The sequence below is a fragment of the Callorhinus ursinus genome, unplaced genomic scaffold (genome assembly GCF_003265705.2).
Source record: "Callorhinus ursinus isolate GAN/ISIS: 27379988/994484 unplaced genomic scaffold, GSC_fseal_2.0 scaffold17, whole genome shotgun sequence".
Classification (NCBI taxonomy): domain Eukaryota; kingdom Metazoa; phylum Chordata; class Mammalia; order Carnivora; family Otariidae; genus Callorhinus; species Callorhinus ursinus.
Genome location: NW_027397079.1, coordinates 27,353,652 through 27,359,519, shown reverse-complemented (window position 1 = coordinate 27,359,519; position 5,868 = coordinate 27,353,652).

Below are 5,868 nucleotides of genomic sequence, written 5' to 3'. Positions count from 1 at the left end.
TCCATAATGACTACCAATATCTGGACACAGAGTACCTATTTTGCAAATATGACGTCCTTGCTGCACCAACGAAGACTCACTATATCACCTGATAATGTAACTATAGGTTGATGTATTTAATACAAGTTCAGGTTAAACCAGAGGAATTCTACCACAGATTATTTTTTTAATTTAAAATTAGTATTCAATTTATTGAAGTTACAAATGGGGAAAAAAACTCAAACAGCAGTAACCAATGAAACAATATTTTTCCTTTAACTATTAGCTTGACCATGTAAATCTCACTCTCTAAGTTTAGTACATTTTAGCTATTCCTTTTCAAGGGGCCTTTGGTTCGTATTTGGGAACATTACCACAGATTATTTAAGGCAGAACAGACCCATATTCTCCCGTTGCCTCTTCTGAAGGGAAGGGGGGATTTCCTTCTCCAGGGTCGTGCTTCCTCGTACTCGTCTGCTAAGACAACAAAGAAGAAAGCAAACAGGTGCCTGCCCACTAGGGCTTGAAATGAGAATTTTTGCTGTTGCCATTTGCTCTCTCTAGTTCGTGTGCTCGCATGTGTACACATGTACACACACACACACACACACACACACACGCTACACACACACATTGGCACCAGCCTCATGCCTCCATTGATATCCAAGAAGAGTAATACTATCTTTAAATAGACTCTGTGCTGTGGTATTGCCTTTAAGAGTTCAGTCAACTAGAGAATTCTCTCCTGTCTCTGACTCTGCAATATTATTTCTTCCCTTCTTGCCTCCTTTTTCTGAGATGAAAGAACCTGATTCAGCTGTTAGTTCATCTGCTCAGAGGCACGGAGGACTTCCCTATGCCAAAGAGCATCTGCCAGTCAGTGGAAAAGGTGACAGGTCTCTGTGAGGGCAGAGGTGCAGCAAGGTGTGGGGGGAGCTTCCAAGGGGAGAAAAGTTGCTCATCATCCTTCAGTACACATCCTACCCTCAGCTGCCTGCCCATGAAAGTAGAATCTGAAGCATATTTTTCATATGCTGTTAAGAACCAGACACCATTCCAGCCATTTCTTCTCAGAACTTCAGACTCTTGGCTCCCATAGCCTATGGCACCTCTCTGCCTCTGCATCCTGACAACTTTCCTGGATCATCGTCCGTGAGATTCAATAGAGTTAAGAAAAGAGGCCTGGCAGAAGAATCGGGAGGTCTGGTTCTAAATGCCCAGTATCTTTACCTCTTTGTGGCTTCGGGAAGCCCTCTTTAATTTAAAGGAAATAGACTGGATGTCCCTTTCCAGGCCAGTGACTGTTCCATCATCGAATGAAGAACAGTGCCCCAGCCTATGGTGAAGACCCAGAATGAGAAAAAGTACCTGACCACTTGGGTGCTCGACCTAGGCTGTGACAGCAGCACCTGGAAGACAACAATATAAGGGGAGACTGTGACATTTACAGAAGTGGGGACACCATGACAATTGTCGTCATATTCATGGATTTTAAGTCAATGCTGCAGAAGCTTCCGGAAGAGTGAGTGCGTGCGTTTAGTCACCCTAAAATCATTTCAATAAAGATAAAAGAAAGGGGAGGGGAGATAATAAAATTTTACTCCATCATTTTCTGGAGATGACCTAACTGTCCAATTGAGTCCAGAGTCATGTTTGACAAGTCAGACATGCTCACAGGCTTGGGATCTTCTAGAGGAGCTAGGAGAGACCATCTGAGACCAGCTGAGTCCTCGGAAGTATAACAACTGTCCATCCTCCGTCGGTCCAAGTCCACATACAACGTCCACCCTTTCCCCCGAGGCATACCATGTACCAGTCAGCAGGGGAAAGACGAAAGCAATAGTGTTCAAATCAGCAAGGGGCTATAATGGACTGAATGTTCATGCCCCCCCCCACAAAATTCCTGTGTTGAAGCTTCATCTCCAACGTGGTGGAACTTTGGGAGGTGCTTAGGTTTAGATAAGGTCATGAGAATACGGTCGCCATGATGGGATTAGTACCCTTCTAAGAAGAGATACCAGAGAAACTGCTCTCCCTCCCTCTCTCTCCACCATGGGTAGGCACTGCAAGAAAGTGGCCATCAACAAGCCAGGAAGAGAGCACCTGCCAAGAAACTAACCACACTAGCCCCCTAATCTTGGACTTCCCAGCCTCCAGACCTCGGAGAAATAAGTGCCCGTTTATGGTGGGTCATACGCCCAATCTATGGTGTTGTGTTATAGCAGCCAGGGCTGACCAAGATGGGGCAAATTGCTGAACAAAACAGGAGTGGGTCCAACAAGCTTTGCCATGCCCTTTAAGCCTGGCAAAACAACAGCTGCCTTGTTCTTATCCAATCTAATGTTTCAGAATTTATGTTCCTTAATTCTCCTATGTGGCCTTAATACAGACAAAAGAAGTCCATGGCCTTTGCTAAATCAGGTCTTACTACCCTGCCAAGTCACAGGCCTCGCTCAAAAACCAGAAGGCCCATGCTCCTGCAGGCAGCTACCCTATTTCATACCTGGGTGTGTGGAATTCAGGCCCCGGGTAGGTGAAAAGTCAGGCTCTCTTTGAAAGTGGGGCTTTCCTAATAGTCTGAAGAGGAAGTGATTCCTTTCCTTACCAGTCACTTGGATTGGATGGGTTCTGATGTCCCTCCCCAGAAACAACACACAGACTACTGGGTGCCCCATGCAATATTCTGTACGATGGCTTGAGGAAGCTGCATTTCCACCAGACGCAAGCCTGGGTCAGAGCAGAGTGGGCAGCAGATACTCACTTCCAGGGATTAAACTGAACTCCAGCTGAACTCTAAAGCACCTCCAAAGATGGGTTGCAGAATCCAGCACCTTAGAATCTCATAAGCCCCTGTGAGAGAGCTTGTGATCCAAAAAGAATGCACAGTAGGATGGCATCATCCAGATCTACTGCAGTGTAATTCTGACCCGGAAGCAGCTAATACACAAATGATTTGCTTGTTTCCAGAGCCAACTTCGAACAAATCCCATAGAAGTGGCCTTTCTGCCCAGTGCAGAGTCTGTGCCTTGGGCGCCTCAAAGGCTTTGGTGGTCCCGGGAGACCCCTTGGCTCCCCAGGACCAGGAGCGGTAGGGCCAAGTTCAAGAGCTCTAAGTGGGTGAGCAGTGACGTCTTCTTCTGGAGGCCCAGTTTTCTTGAACAAAGGGAATTCACTTCATGTAAATGAGCACTTCACTGAGAAGAGGGAACACATTTCAAAACCTGTTGTTGTTACTGTGTAAAAACAATGCCCGCCCCACTCAGGCGCTGCGGAGAACGGGACAGGGTGTGGCCTTGCCTGCAGTTTTCTGAGGTGAGGAAAAGTGACGCTCACATCTGAAAATGGGTGACTTCCACAGGTGAAAATCTGGCTGATCCCCTCCTATTGAGACGGAGCAGATGGCTATCTGCCCCAGCTGCCTTCCTTTGTGCTGAGTTTTGTGGTGGTGGTGGGGGGGGTTGTTTTGTTTTTCTGCTCTGCAGGGCACGGGAGACAGAATTAGGGCCTTAATATTGTCTGTTCCCCTCCAGCCACCATTCAAGAGAGGTCACCGGGCCCACTGCCTTAGAGGCGGAGTCTGAGAAGGGGGGGCCTCAGTGTGAGGGAAAGGCAGTCACATCACGCAGGGGAGAGGCAAGACAGTTCTGAGCACACAGTGAAATGAGTGACTCTAGCTGCGCCCAGACAGAGGGACGGAAGGCGAAGTATTCGCATGCAACCGTGAATGCCACTGGCTAGAAATTAGAGACGGATTGGCTTTTCCTCTCTGGGGGATGAGAGGAGTGGTCTGGTTCCCTTCTGGGGTATCAGATCTCTCATGCTAATACCCTGGAACACAGAGGCGTCCGTACTAAAAGCTGCGTTTGGTAAATGGTGCAATAAGGTACAGAGCCCCCCGAATTACTCACTCAAGAGAAGCCAGTAGACACCCAATGGCAGAACCAGTACAGGTGTCTAAATGTCCACAATGGTGGGATAAGAATTCGAATCATCTTGGAACACTGGAGTTGCTGTTGGATGTCGATACATACGCACATGAGCAAACACCGATTAGAGTTCCCAGATCAAACACAGGATACTTGCTGTATGAGGACTGCAGATAAACAACAAATAATTTTTAGCCTAAGCATGTCCCACATAGTATACGTACCAAGTACAGGACACACTTAGGCTAAAAAATTATTCGTTGTTTATTTGAAACTCAAAGTTACCTAGGCATCCTGTATTTTTATCGGCTAAGTTCCACAACCCTAGAATCAGCGGCTTTTCCTCCCTAATCTTTGTGGTTGTGCTGCTCGAAATGCTCTGTCCTCTCCTAAAACTTATTTAAATCATGCCCATCCTGTAAGGCTTAGGTCACACCTTGCCTATTCCAGAAATCTTCTGCCAACTAGTCCCGCTCATGCTGTTGTCTCCTTTTCGTGAACAAGGATCCCATATTCTGATGGACCAACACGGGCCAGCCTGGCACACACTGATGTGCCCTTCCCCCATTGCTTCATAAGCTTTCGTAGCCTCTCCCCATCGATGTTTCAACCCCCTAGGGTCAAAATCATGCCTGATTCTTACTTTGTATCGTCTCTTGCATCTACCCTGGGACCAGGCAGAATACTCAATAACTAATGGGAAATTATTTGCTTTAGAACACACAGAGAGCAGGCAAGGAGAAGATGATGTTTACCATTTTGTCCCTAGTTTCTCCCAGGTATGAAAAAGGCAAAGGCTGGAGGAGGAAGAGTCTAGAATGCTCAAAAAAGGATTTGCCCAGGGGCACCTGGCTGGCTCAGTCCGTTAGAAGTCTGACTCTTGATTTCAGCTCAGGTCTTGATCTCGGGGTCATGAGATCAGGCCCCAGGTCGGGCTCCGCGCTGAGCACAGGGTCTGATGGTTCTCCCTCTGCTCCCACCCCTAGTGTTCTCTCTCTCAAATAAATAAATAAATAAAATCTTAAAAAAAGATTTGCACATAAATTAAAGATAACATTTGTGTGTGAGATAAGAAAACACAACCAAATGGTGAGTTAGTATCATAAGAGCAGGTGCTCCATTGACCTTTAGTTTTGCCTCTGTGGAAATTCTTCTCCCCATCTGAAGTCTATAAATACTGCTCCATGCTCTGAGCATTAGAGCTGGAAAGACCTTTGACATCAGCTAGGTCAGACTACCATTGTACAGGAAAAGAAACTGAGGCCCAGAGGAAAGTCACTTGTCCACGGTCATGGGGTGGGTTAGAGGCGGTCTCTCCTGGTCCCCAGGCAAAACTCTTTCAGTGTATTGAGCTGTTCTTCCTGTTTCAGGGACAGACTCACATGCCACAGGGCAGATTTTCAGCTCTGCTCATTTAAATAAAAGGACATCTGTTGTCTTTTTCTATCCATAAAAGATATTTACTTTTAGCAGGAAATTTAAAAGATATAGAAATATATAAAGAAAAAAGTTTAAGTTACCCACTAACCAGAAAAAAGTACTATGAATATATGACATATTTGCTCTCATGCTTCCTCCTATCCATAAAAGACTATAAACTCTATGAAAGCAGGGATGGACTTACCCTTATTTGACTCATATCCACCGCCTCCAACACAGGATCTGGCACTCCATCCACACTTGTTAAATAAACGACTACGTAGGGTGCCTGGCTGGCTCAGTCTGCCTTCCGCTCAGGTCATTATCCCAGAGTCCTGAGATTGAGCCTCCCCATCGGGCTCCCCACTCAGCGGGGAGTCTGCTTCTTCTTCTGCCCCTCACCCTGCTCGTGCTCACTCTCTCTCACTCTCTTTCTCTCTCTCAAATAAATAAATAAAATCTTTTTTTTTTAAATGACTACATAAATACGCATATGTGCGTATAATTATGTTTATGTAATTTAAAAATTTGAAGTCACACCATT